Genomic DNA, 15,443 nt, shown 5'->3' on the forward strand with positions numbered 1-15,443 from the left:
CCACAGCATTTCCAGAAGAAGAAAAAAGAAAAGAAAAAGTAAAACCATTACTAAACAAACTGGTGTAGAAAAAAGTCATCTCAGTTCCCCTAATAATCTGATGTACATCCAGGTAGGTCCAAAACTGGCTTTAAATTGGTTCAGAGTCATGTTATGGAGATAACAAAGCTAAAGTCAATGCAACCAAATTGTGTGTGGCTTAGAATGAAGGATGCATCTGGTCAAAGGCTGGGTAAAATTTTTACTGAGAACTTAATCAATGAAGGTCTAACCATTCATATAAAGAAATACAAACACACACACATGCACACTTGCACACACACACACACACACACACACACGATTAAATTTTGAGCTGAGAGCATTAGCTTTGCCACACCACTAAACAGCAAAAAGATTCACAGGGTCTATGTTAGAGTTTTCCAAAGTTGATAATTTTAAGAGATGTGGACTTCAATTCCCTGAATTCCCTGGCCAGCATACCTATGGCATATCAAGATTCTTAAATAGTTTACAATACAGATTTGACTTTTAACAAATTAAGACCTTGATCAAGAACACGCCTATCCATATATCATATCAGCCACCTTACTTATTTTTGCAATGTGGGCAACATCAATGCCATATTAGGGATGGATGAGGTCATTAAGACATTTAATACAGTTTTTCCTCAGTGCAAGATTGAAAATTAAGAAACTTTAACTTAATTTTGACTGAATTTTTTCAGTTAATTTTGTGAATTCACTGATTTAGTGATTTTCAGTGAAAATCAGTAGGAACAGGTTTTTTCTACCATCCCTGATAATATGTCAATGATATGATAAATGATAAACCACTAGTGTCAATGGAGAGGAAGCTATTAGAAACACTAAAAGGAGTTTTATCCTATCCTGTAAAATTGAGCTGAACTCTAAAAAGATTCCTTTAATATATACTCAGTGTCCTTATATATGTAATATGAAGGTTCAAAGCCACATCAAGTGCTTTGGGCAGGAATTTTCAAACACCCTATGTCCTTCTTTATCCATTTTAAGTATGCTGCATACCGCTACGAGTTCCTACCAGAGTCCCATCCTCATTCTTCCAGTGGTGTCTATTTAATGTCAAATTCAGATGAAACAAACTTATACCAACACATAGATAAGGACTTCTAGCAGATTTTTCAAAACCGTAAGTGTGAATTAATGTTACATTTTGCTAGAATATTTCTTGGATGCTTTATTTTTGCTACTTTTTAATTATTCTACTTAAAAGAGGAGGACATTTCCTCTGTTTCTCTTATTCACTTTTCCTTGCCCTACTTCACTTCATCTTTTTTCCCTTTCCCTTTAAAACAAAATGCAAAAACTTCTACAGCTTGTATATAATCATAGCATGTTGGGGGTAATAATCAGCTTGCTACATAATCATACAATGTTCTTTTTTTTTCCCACTTCTCCTTCTCTTCTCCTCCAGCTGGATGGCAGAAATGCATGAAATTCATTAGTGAGATTGGTTCTGAAGTTGGCACACCCAAGTGCATATAAACACGAGGAATGGCTTGCACCTCCGCTGTGTCTCTCCCTTTCTCTCTTGTTTTAATAAACATAGGCTTTTAAAAATACATGTTCCTTGCCATATTTTTTTAAGGAATGTAATGTTTACAAAGGGAGAAGGGACCTGTGCGAGAAGAACAAGACTACCATTTAGCTTCAATTGGAGCAGAGGAGGAACAGGAAAGGGATAGGGCTAGTAGTGGAAAGAAAGCTCCCTACTTTATGGTTTGGAATGCAAAAGATCTCCCTCTTATACACATATAAAAAACTGACAACAGCTTCCAGCCTGTAATACTTCAGCTTCTCCAGCCATAATCTAAGCTACTATGGTTCATGGCATTTTGATGGAGGCAGGAAGGAACACAGCTATAATCAAGACACAGATAATAGGATTTCTGCTTTGATCTTTTTAATAGAAGGGGTGAAGCCAAGAAAATAAGCATGTGATAGATCTAGAATTGCACAATTAATGCATCAACTGCAGAATAAGAGTGGCAAGGATATTTCCACTGGTTATCTATAAGGTCTAAAATAATTGTAGTTCTTGTTTCCAGTTAGCACAATTTGACTACTTTTTCTGATATTTTAACATACAGTGTCCTTTCTCCTCTTTTTACATGTTCTACTTCTTCTTTCTGTAGTATGTATCTATTCTCTGCTAATAGTGTTTATTAGAATTGCCCTCTATTATTTTTCAGAATATTTGCATCACATTGCTCTTCACTTATACAGAAAATGTGTGGTCGCAGAAGAAAGACAAGAAAGGAAAAATGAATGCTGAGGAGGATATGTCAGCAGAGAGCCAAAACTCAGCTCTATTTGTAAGCAACTTATATATAATAATGAGTTACACCTCCCCAAATTTATCTGCCTTCTGTTCCTGAACTAATTTGCTAGTAAAGACAGGAGGAATGCTTTTAGAAAACTGAGGCAGAACTCAGATGCTTAGGCAATTAAAAAACAACGCACCATTGTGTCCATACCAACAACTAATTTCTCAGTCGTCATTCTTATTTCATACCTATAACTATGCCTATAGTATAACAATACACTGCATTCTAAGAAAAGTGCAAGTACACAGCATAATTATCTTGGGGAAATGTGATAAATATGGTACAAATCAGTAATAACTGCATATGATATTTCTTATGGCTTTAAAAAATTATTTGAGCTTGAATTAAAGGAAACAACAATATTAGAAAACTTCCTCTTGTAGCCAAAACATATAATATGCAAATACTGCTCCTGAAACTGCAACTGATTACATCATCCCAAATGTAATTTAATTCCACCCCTAAGATTTTGATCTAATTTCTATCTTATTCAGTAATATAGACTGTTAGAACTTTGATGCCAATACATCAAAATGTATACATCCTGTATATTTATAATCTGTCACTACTTTGCAAAAAATGAGATTTTCACGTGAGTTTAGAATGTGCTCTGCTGCTCCACATGGTTTGTGGAGATAAACTATACAGTAGTTTCAAAACAGAACAAGCTATTCTTTCTTCTCCTACCCTAAGGGCATCAATTGGTGTCTTACACTTCTGTAGTACTCTTCACGAGCATATCTTGAAGTGCTCAATCGTCATTAAAATCAAATGAAATAAAAGGTCATAAATTACAAAGAAGGCAAATTGAAATCATTCTTTTAAGATTTGATTTAAAACATAAACAATACAGGAGGAAAAGAATCTCATTTGCTGTGGATTGTGTCATGAAGTTTCCAGACAGAAATTATTCAAATGGGGGATTCAGATTCATATCCTGAATGTGGACTATATTAGAGATGATTATTAGACTGACCTTTCCTTTGAAGTCAAATGTTACCAAGTCATAAAAGACTGGAGATTAGAGATCTAAGCATAGTAGTTGGGTAACATTTGTTCATGGAGATGTTTGTTTTATCTATCAATTGCTGATGTAACACAGAAAGGATTTATAAAAATTAGTAGAGAAATGTCTCTTCGGGTCTCCCTGGACTCACTGTGGAAGTATCATCTTTGTATTTTCACAGCCAAAAGGAGATTTGATGTCAGCAGATTCTTCATATTATGATCACACCAAGAATGACTTAGTAAGCTTCCTAAACTACATTTAAAACTTCATGCTGCTTGATGAAGTCAGTGTAGAAAATTGATAAAAAAATGATGCAGATGTAGAAATATTCCCCCTCCCCCCCAAAAAAATGTTAGTCTAGAACTGGTCTTAGATGTAGGCAAAATACTCTATGGCAGGAGTGTCAAACTTGTGGGCCACAGGCCGTATGCGTCACATGCTGACCACGGCCACCTCATTTTATTGAAGGGGGAAAAAGTTGCAATACATCACTTGATGATGTGTTGTCGCTAGTTTGACAACTCTGCTCTATAGCATAGGACGGCACAGTTAAATTGGGTAGTATGATTATATTACATATATATGGTTTTTTTGTAGATTGACTATGCTGTTTTTGATGCTCATTCCATTCCATTCTCCAGGGTCAAAATGGATGTCAACTCACTTTACATGATGCAGCAATAACGAGTTATAAGAATTTAAATTTATAAACTATCCTGTTTAAGAGTAACTTTTTGCTTACACCTGTTTTCTGCTATGACTTTCTGGACATAAGACACAAAGTTTACTATTCTTTGTCTTAAATCAATCTGTCTTCTGTCTGTCTGTCTGTCTGTCTGTCATCTATCTACCTATCTATTTAAGAAGGAAAACAAGATTTTTTATTTAATGTCCCGAAAGTCATAACAGAAATCAGGTACAAACAAAGACTGTTTCTTTGTGATTCAAAGACAATCTTATGAAATAGATATCTGTATATATATTCATAAGATATATGTTTGTCTTAGCCACAAGTAGCCAATTCCTCACAGTGATGCTTACCTCCTGATAGCACCCAATGAGATTAGCTGTCACTGATGACCTGAAACGTCAACATCTCTACATTACTGAAATAAAAGAAAGAATGCCAGAGGACTAAAAGGTTAAAGGTATGAGATAATGCCACTCAGCAGCAAATAATTCTGAATCACAGTGTTCCTTATTTGGAGATTCATTACCTCTAAAATCCTTATATAAACCAAGAGTGGGGAATTTTTTGTATTCCAGATGTTGTGAGCCAATGCTTACAAAATATATTTTGGGAATGGGAAAAATGTCTGCTTTTACAGTGGTAATTCCCATACTTCTGGTTGCATACCATAACACAAAATACAGAGACAATTGCTGTGATACTGGAAGCTTATTGGGCTGACTTTTTGCCACTGCCAGTTAGTGGTGGGGAAGTGTTGGTCTATGTAAATTTATCATTTAAAAACTGTGATGGATGTACTTGGTGTTCTCTCTGAATCTGTTTTTTATTTCTTGGAATTTCCTTTGCGGCATACAATATTAAATTTGTTTTCCATTGAATGCCCTGTTGTATTCTTTTTATACAGAAGAATTTCTGAATGAGTTGGAAATAACTAAAGGGGGGAGCCATAATTTCATTTTTCTCCTACAAAGGAATCATAAGAGGAAAAAGGGAGGTAAGGCTTTACATCCCACTGATATTTTTAAAAAGTTCAATTATCCTTTATAGAATTTTAGTTCTAGTGAAAGGGGGGAGAGAGTACACATCTGGTGGGTGACCTCTGAAGCAAAGAATGAGAAAGACCACTTATCACCATCCTTTCATAGTGACCCCTATTGCCGGAATTCTTTTGTAATAGCATGAAAGTATTGTGGGATGTTGTCTTAAGGCAGTGACAGCACCTATCATCTTCTCCTCCAAAAAGCAAAGCATGTTCAAACCTGGTTAGCATTTAAGGGAGAGATCATCAGAAATCCCTGGGCTTTAGCCTAAAGTGGGAAAATAGAAGCTGGCAATTGTACAGTGCATACTGCTTCTATACTTTTTTCCAAGAAAACTATATGACCATGTCCACATAGTCACCAAGAGTCAAGCTGAATTGCCCGGCGTCTTTATTTTTACTGTACAAACTAGATACTGGGCTTGAAGGGATGAGAAAAATTGAGACATTTCAGCCCCCAGAGTTCCCCCCCCCCTGCAATTTTTGGCTTTTCTCATCTTTTCTTTCTTCTCTTCTTCTGTCTATTAGAATTTTCTAAGCAGCCACAGGTAGGCTTCCTATTTCAATGATCTTTGGGATGATAGGGAAATATTCTATGATATTAGACATGATGCATAACAGGTTTTGGTGTGTTTTATAAGTATTCTATTTACAGCTAAATTCATGTATAACAAACTAATGAAAAACCACCTACCTTTATAGTGAGGAAAATAATTAATGCTTTAATAAAGGAATCTGGTATGTTAATATTACATAACCTAGCTTTAATTTAGTTCAATCTCATAATGACTTGCAGACAACACTTTATCAAATAAAGTTATTTTAACATTTGTGGTGATAAGGTTTCTCTTTCCTAAATCAATAATTGTGTGATTTTGCAATATAGCTGCATCCCTTACCTCTCTCCCTTACCAAAAATTTATAAGCTCTTTTCTGTGGCTTGTCTAAAAGGAACATCACCATAAACAATCAACTTTATATGCCTGCCATGCAAAGGACACTTTCTGTTTTATTTTGTTTCACATAAAGAGCTAAATTATTTAAAAAAGAAAAAAGAAAAGGAGCATTTTCCTGAGTAGTTGCAGGTCACTCTGGATCAGCAAAGTTTAACTTTAGTGCGTTGTAATGAAATATTAATAATGAGTCAGTGTGTTTATTTCTCCAAGCATCTGGAGCCCCCGAGTGTTTATGTGATTAGTAAAAAGTGTGTTCATGCATAACTGGGTTGTAGATAGAGAGTCCAAGATTTCAATACTCAAAGAATGTCCATGGAATTGAACAAAACATCTGTCTTTGTGTTATCCTAACTGAATAACTGAATTAGAGGATTTGATCTTACACTACTGAGACCATCATCTGTGAACTGTCCTTAAATATCACATTTCGATTCTTACTATGTTACAGAGCCCCTGATTATGACATCAAACATGTAAACAAGCTAAATTCACTACTATCATGGGAAACATCCTGCCCACACATTTTTATCTTTCTTGGTGACTTCAATCTACCTCACATTAACTGGACCCTAAACAAATGTAAAACTGAACCCATACATGCAACCTTCTACAATGCTGTAACAAACCTGGGAGTGGAACAACTAGTAACCAACAATACTAGACTTAACAAGTGCCTCAATCTCATCTTCTGCAATAGTTTGAATTCAATTTACAGAATACAAATTAAAGAACCCTTTTCCAACTGTGATCACAGCATGATTGATTTTTGTCTCAACATACATCCACACAAAAATCAACACAACGATGAGGGCAGAACTGGCATCACGACAATACAGCATGCGATTTTAAAGGTCTTTGCTCCTGGATGGTCCAAACGGATCTAAACCATCCCGAGGAGATGGTGAATGTAAACAGTGCATCCTGTCGATCCCAGGGATACTGCAAAGTCCCTGGTAGATCCACGAGAAGCTCTTTTTGCCAGCGGCAAAGAGGTACCCATTAAAGCTGCTGAAGTTGGGACAGCTCCAAAATGAAAGAGAACGGAAAGAGAAAGTGTGCCGGTTTGGTGAGAACTTTTCTTTATTTAAAGATTTAAAAGGACGCCCTAAGGAAAAGAAAGAATCTGTAAAATCTCAGACAGAAGTGATTAAGCGGCGATTTAAATGGGAAGTCAAATTAATTTTTTTCTTTTTTTTGCTGGACTCTTCATATATGATTTTGTACTTTGAACTGGACTGGTCTTTTTTTTCTCTTCTCTTTCTCTTCTCCTTTTTGTCTTTATAATATTTTAGGCTAGAGATTCCCTTTCAGCTTTTTTTTCTAAACTCTTTTTCCTTTTTAATTAATTTTTATAATAATTTGTTTGGAAAAGGAGGGGGAAAGTGAAAACAGAGGAAACTTTGTAACACTGCCAACTAGAGGCTTAGAAATATTGTTTCTCTTTTTTTCTCTCTCGACCAGACAAAGCTGAGAAAGAATTCAGACTTCTTTTCAAGGACTGTCTGATAAGATAGAGGGAAGAGCATGGAGAGTATTATTGCTTCTGCGTTTCTATCAGTAGCTGAAGTCTGGTGTTGAAGTATACAGAAAAAAGATGATAAGACTCTAGAGAAGAGATAAAACTTAACAAAAGCCTTGGATAACTAAATAGGTGCAGTGTGTTCTTTTTCTCTTTTTTAACCTGGGCTATTCCTCACTTTCATTTGGATCTTTGGTCTTTTGGAGCTTGCTTTTGTCTTTCTTTTTGCTTTTGGAGCCTAATTTTTACTTTTGCATTTTATTTTAAAGGAAAAGTCTTAGTATTAATGTTTTCCTTCTTTTTTTTAAGGGAGTAGTCTTTTTTCTTTTTTCTCTCTCCCTCACCTGCATTTTTTATTTACTTTCCATATTGGTTTTTCTCTTGTGGCTTTATATATATATATATACCTTTTCATACCTGAGACTTTTTAATTGGGTTAAGGTGTTGAAGAACCTGAAGAACTTCTTTTTTTCTTCTTTAGTTTTTTACTTTTTATTTTTCTGCCTCCTACAAGATTTAATATTTTTTGCTTTTTCTGTTTATGGTTTTTCCTCCTTTTTTGAGTTTTTACTGCTATTTAACTAATCGATTGGATTAAGGTATACAAGAACTTGAAGAATTTTTTTTAATCTTGCTTCTTTTTTTCCACTATTTTTACTTGGAATTGCAATTGGTTATTTCACGAGTGGATTAAGGTCCAGAAAAACCTGAAGATTTTGAATCATCTGAAATGAGCAGGAAACTAACAGCGGCTGGTTCTTCAATTCCTACTTCTTCCTCTTCATCATCTGGAGGACAACGCTTAATACAGACAATGTTACAACAAGAAAAAGAACAGGAAAAAGTGATGCTGCAAATGATAATGCAAGGAATTCAAAGCATACAAGCAAGAACAGAGAATATTGAAAAGAGAATAGAAAAAACTAATGAAAAGGTGGAGAATATTCAACAAATGATGATGAAGTATGATGAGAGATTCCAAAAATGGAAGAAGAAGATAAACAAAGAGATAAGAAGATTGGAAATATTAATGGCAGATTAACTGTGGTTGAACAAGATAAAAGTGGGATGCTGAGATAGGAGATGGATAGATCAGAATTTTATCTCAGATTCCAAAACATAGAGGAAGAAAAGGGACAAAACTTAGCTAAGATAATGATAGAAATCTTGGCTGAAGCTCTGGAAATAACCAAAGAGAAGATGATGGATGGAATAGATGAGGTTTTTCAAGTCTTCACAAGATATGCAATGAGAAATAGCTTACCAAGAGAAGTTCACATCAGATTTACAAAGAAAGCCATTAAAATGCAAATATTGCAGGTGGCAAGAGAGAAAACATTGAAATATAAAGATACAGAGATTGTGGTCCTGAAACAAGTACCCAGAAGAGTGAGAGAGATGAGAAGAGAATACCAATTCCTGACTAAAATTCTACTTTAAAAAGAGGTGAATTATCGATGGTTGATTCCAGAAGGTTTAATGTTCACGTGGCAAGAACAGAGACACAGAATTGACTCAATTGAGAAAGCTGAATTATTTTACACAGAATACTTTGGAGGGAAAGAGGAGGAGACAGAAAAAGAAATGTTACTAATTGAATTCCAAGAGGACTGCCAAATAGCAACTGAAAAAGAAGAAGGTGCAGTAGGCGGAAAGGTGGAAGTTAAGGAACAATGTGAACCAAGATCTATGAGAGCTGCCAAACCTACCTATAAAGTATAATCATGGAAGAGAAAAAAACTGATTACAATTAACATAAACGGACTTAACTCAGCTGTTACAAGAAGGAAAACTTTCCATAAATTAGAGAAATTAAAATTTGATATAATCTGCCTACAAGAAGTACATATTAAAAAGCAACATGAACAACTGTTGATACAGCCAAAGTTAGGGACAATATTTACTTCTTTGACACAATGCAAGAAAAGAGTTTTATACATTAAAGATATTATCCCAGCGAAACTGATCCATATGGATGATGATGGAAGATTATTAATAGTGGAAATAATGGACAATAATATGAAAATAATATGAAAACACTCCTGATCACAATCTATGCCCGAATGGCAATCAAGAAGAATTTTATAGAAAACTACATATGAAAATAATTGAACTGGACTATGCTAATATTATTAGGATGGGAAACTTTAATGGAATTGTAGACAATAATTTGGACTATACAACACAGAATATAGACAACGATCTCTCATCCCTTGATTGGCAATTTCTATTCACTGCATGCAATATTGTTTAAGACCATTACAACATATTTTTACTTGAAGTCAAAAGAGTCATCAAACTATATGCACCAATAACAACTCCAAAAACCAGAAAAAACAGATTACCCATAACAATAAGGAAGCTTCAATTCAAAAAGAGATCACTTTGGTGGAAAAAACAAACCTGGTCACGTTGCCAACTTCAAAAGCTGATACAAAAATTTATGCCATCATATAAAGACTGAATGGACCAATTATCACATTAAACAAGAGGAAAACCAATTCCACCCATGCTTCCTACAATTTTGTAAACAACTAACTAAAAGACTCAAGGTCCATCCCACCCCGAAAGGTAAAGACTGCAACAGCGACACTATTAAAGTGAACCTCTGTAACACATTCTTTGGCTCAGTATTTGTAAACAGCAATGGATCGTGACCAGTATTTCCTAGTCAAACCACAGACAACTACAATGATCTAATACATATCAATTTTACAGTAGACAGTGTTGAAAAAGCACTATGCAATCTAAAACCATCTCTATCTATTGGACCGGACAGAATATGTGCCTACTTCTTAAAAAAGCTATCCACTGCCATAGCCGAACCTCTAAGCATAATCTTTGAAAAATCTTTCAGGACCAGGTCCTTGCCTAACCTATGGTCACAAGCCACGGTCATCCCCATCTTCAAAAAGGGAGACCCCAGCCTAGTTGAAAATTACAGACCAATCTCTTTATGCTGCATCACCTGTAAAGTCATGGAATCAATTATTAACCAATCCATTATCCTCTACTTAGAGACAAACAACCTACTCTCTAATAAACAATTTGGTTTCAGAAAAATAACTATGCTGCAATCTGAAACTGTTACACTGCAAAAACATATGGATTACACAACTCAATCAGGGCAAAGCAATAGACACAATCTACATAGACTTCTGTAAAGCCTTTGATTCAGTGGTACATGACAAATTACTCCTAAAACTAAAATCTTACAGTATCTCTGGACACCTGCATAACTGGATAGAAGCATTCCTGTCAAACAGACAACAATGGTCAAAATTGGGAGCATCCTATCAAATTCTGTACCTGTTCAACAGTGGTGTCCCCTAAGGCAGTGTTCCAGGACCAACTCTCTTCATATTCTAAATAAATGACCTCTGTGATCATATTAAGAGCAACTGCATTCTCTTCGCTGATGATGTAAAGCTATTCAACACCACAGACAATACTGCTACCCTTCAAATAGACCTCAACTATGTATCAGAATGGTCAAACAAATGGCAACTTCAAATCTCAACAAATAAATGCTTTGTCTTATATATTGGCAAAAAAAAATCAGAAAATAAAATACAGGCTGAATAGTCAAGACCTTGTTGATGATCCAAACTCTGTCAAGGATCTTGGAGTACTCAACTCAAATGATCTAAGTGCTAGAGCCCACTGTAACTACATAGCCAAAAAGGCATTAAGAGTTTTTAACCTAATCTTACGTAGCTTTTTCTCTGGTAATATCACACTACTAACTAGAGCATACAAAACATTTGCTAGACCAATACTCAAATACAGCTCATCAGTCTGGAACACACATTACATATGTAATATTAACACAGTTGAGAAAGTCCAGAAATATTTCACAAGAAGAGTTCTCCACTCCTCTACTTGTTGCAGAATACCTTATGCCACCAGACTTGAAATTCTAGACCTAGAAAACCTAGAACTACACCGCCTTCGGTCCAATCTAAAGTATATAAAATCATACAATTCAATGTCCTACCTGTCAATGAATACTTCAGCTTCAACCATAACAATACAAGAGCAGACAATAGATACAAACTCAAGGTTAATCACACCAAACTTGACTGCAGGAAATACGACTTCAGCAACAGAGTGGTCAATGTCTTGAATACTCTACCTGACTCTCTGGTTTCTTCCCCAAACTCCAAAAACTTTAACCTTAGACTGTCTACTATTGACCTCACCCCTTTCCTAAGAGGTCTGTAGGGGGCATGCATAAGCGCACCAACGTGCCTACTGTCCCTGTCCTTTTGTTTCTTTTATTTTTCTTATATATTCATAACTATATTTTTACTTATACCTATTATCTTGTAAGCAATTGACAAACCAAATTAAAAAAAATACAATGCAATATACTGTCAAGGTGCTAATAGCAGCAGTAGAAAACACATTTCTTTCAAGGAAGTTCACATAATTCTGCTGGGTTTTTTGAACATGTTGGTTGAATGGTTGAATGAATCTGAACAGGAATTACCATTTTCAGAAGGTTTTTCTCCATTTTCCAGTCGCTAGTTTGTTTTACTTCAATACTAGTACCCCAAAAATATCAGCTGATAAACAAAAGGACATTTGCTGGAGAACCAGTGAAATAATGACATTTGTCTCTTCCATATTTCAGGGTTCTCATAAAAAAAATTAAGTCAATTTATATTTTCACAAATTTTTTAGTTTTGATAAGTGACTCTAAATTTCCAGTATTTTCAGTGAAGATAGGCAAATAGTCACTTGAAGAAATAATTTATAAGTTACACTTAATATTTACATGAAACATTATAACTGCAATGAAATCACAGCATCCATCCCTAAGCCAAATAAGGCCTGGTTTCAAAATGCTACTATGGATAATGATGATTTGTTCTGATATTGCTTAGAAATTAAAAATTGTCTGCCTAAATTTTCAAAAATTCCAAATTTAAAAGACGAACAAGTTTTGCTCTCCCGCTAACAAAACAAAACAAAATGTTATCCTATAATTGTTGTGCAACATACATTCAGGATTTTTTTAAAAAAAGAAAACAGTATATGGTAACTAATACTCCACACAGATGTATTGTTTTAAAAGGTTGCTTTGAAAACAAATATGTTTCATGCATAGACAGATAATCAGAGTCCTAACCAAAAAGAGAGAGAACCAAACATATAAACTGAAATTTTGGGAAAAAAATAAGGAATAGATAGGATATTTATTTGTTTTCTTTAATAATGACAAAAGCTGGATACATCTGGATTACTGAGGTCCAGATCGTGCTCATTCACATTCAGTCCAGACTAGCTAATTCAGCAAGTGTCCAAACTTTAAGAACAGGAAGCAACTGGACTTGCATTCCAAAGGTTAAGAAAGGAAGGGCAAGAAAAGCAGCTCGGGGAATGTAATTGGAAAAGGATACTGCAGTGACTTTCAGTCCAGCTTGTGAGGAGGTCCGTTTCCCCTGTTCCCATCACAGTGGAAAGAATTCTTGTCTCTTGGCTGTGAATTTCTCTCACATGCTCCGTACACTGGAGCCATCAAACTTTCATTGTTATTCACAACGCAAAAAAGGATGAGTCACAAAACGGAGGTCTTGGCCCTGCTGCCTATACTGTCTGTCTGGATTTCCTTGTTATCCTTTTCCATCTGGCAACAGTAGTTAAATGCTGAAAGAACAAGTGCGACTCAAAAAGAAACACAAGCTTCTGAGCCAGTTTGGCACCATTACATAAAGGAAACAGTTTGCAACAGGAGCATTTTTCCACCACACTAGGCCTCGGAATACCAAATCCTCAATAGAAAGAAGGAATTAAGAATGAGTGGCTAGTAAATCTACACACACACACACACACACACACACACACACACACACAAATTACTACCAAACCATGCAACTTTTGGTCTGCCTATATGAAAAAGTGCAATGAAAGGAGACATGTAATTCTTAGGCAATGCTTTCTTAGGTTCAATGATTTCTTAGGATTCCCCAACTGCAATATGCGTTTCTATTCCTACTGGGAGACTGTTGCAAGATTTTAGCTAGGTCATGATGTACTTTGAAAGTAAAACTGAGCAGAAACTTTTGACTCATTATCTTCAATTGTTTGTGAAAGTAGGAAACTGTGTGTAGGCTCCAAACAGAAAAGGGAAGTCAATCAGGACAAATTTTCTGGATCCAAAATTTTCTTGTTGCCAAAGGAACAAAATATGTGCCAGTTCTGGAGCTGATTTATTTTTCTCCGCTTCTACTGTAAGTTCAGATAAATGAAAAATAGGATGAAATCAAATCTGACAGGTTTGTCTACCCCTGGAGGGAAGAGGATTAGGAGAATCACACAATACTCAAACAGAGCCATAGGTGAAATTTATCAAGTGTTTGCTTGGAGCCACCTTCTAGAAGGGCGATAACCTGAATGGCTTTTTTAGTTGGGGAGATCAAGACTTTGGGAGAAACCAATGGTGTTGGGTGCCAAACAAAGCTATTGGATTTTATCCCATCTTATCCAAATTAATATTTGATATTATCAAAATTGATGTTTTATTCTAGGCAATATAACTAATCAGTTAAAATAAAATCCCAAGGGTTATTTCAATATCCCATAGTAAAGTTTCATTTACTAGGATGCTGATTTAAGGGGGGGGATGAAATTAGCATAAATACAGCAATAAAAAGAGGGACTATAAATGCTCTCACCCAGGGCTCTTGGATAATTAAAAGGTAGGCAGGGGAAATGGCTTACAAAGTATGATGAAGGTTTAATGATGGATACTGAGAACATTGGACTTGTAAGGACTAGTAGAAGGTTCAAGATTACCAAAATAAAAGATCAGAGGTGGGATTCTACCAGTTCACATCTATTTTCTAGAACCGGTTGTTAACATTCTAAGCAGTTCGGAGAACCAGTTGTTAGAAGAAATTACTGGCCTAATCCTGTAAGGAAGGCAGGAAGGAAACATTCTGGTGTTGCTTGCAGAAACTGCTTCTACATTAACCCTTATTATATTCTTGGCAGGACTAGTCTTCCTGTCTCAGGAATGTCTCTGGAATTTTTTCCCCTCCTTTGCTGGTACTTTGCTTGTGTGGAGTCACCATTCAAAGTTACAATGGCACTGAAAAAAGTGACGTATGATAATTTTTCACACTTACAACTGTTGCAGCATCCCCACAGTCATGAGAGGCCAGGCAAGGAGTGTCTGCCTCGATGTGAGTGATATTGAGTTGGCCATACCCAGCCAATAACATGACCACCAAGCCATGCCCACCATCTAAGCCACGCCCACAGAACCGGTTGTTAAAATTTTTGAATCCCACCCCTGTAAAAGATGATTGAGTGCCATGACATGCAATGATCCTATACATCTTGCCTTTTCAATGTTTTTTAGCTAGTCATAGAAGATAGTTTGATTTAATGGTTAAGGCACCAGGATAGAAACTAGGAGACTATGAGTTCTAGTTCCATTTTGGGCATGAAAGTCAAATGAATGACTTTGGGCCAATCCCCCCCCCCTCTTTCTCTCTCTCTCTTTCTCTCTCTCAGCCTACTTCACAGGGTTGTTGCTGTGAGAAAAATAGGAGAAGGAAGGAATATTAAGTATATTCACTATCTTGTTTATAAAAATAATAAAGGCAGACTAAAAGAAATCTTTAAAATTTTAGCTGGCTCCTGATCCGAAAGAATCCTCATTTTATCTTATTCCTAAAACTGAATGTTCTAACTGCATTCAAATTCCTCAAATTTCAGCAAGACTTACTGTTAAGTTTGGGCAATGAGAGGCTGAACCAGAGCATGAGTGCAACAAATACTTTATTATAGCAATAAAGGACTGACCGTGCTTGCCAAGCCTGGAACTGGCTCGCAGCGATCAGCAACTGGT

The sequence above is a fragment of the Pseudonaja textilis genome, chromosome 3 (assembly GCF_049901715.1).
Source record: "Pseudonaja textilis isolate UNSWEBS1 chromosome 3, rPseTex1.2, whole genome shotgun sequence".
NCBI classification, from domain to species: Eukaryota; Metazoa; Chordata; class Lepidosauria; order Squamata; family Elapidae; genus Pseudonaja; species Pseudonaja textilis.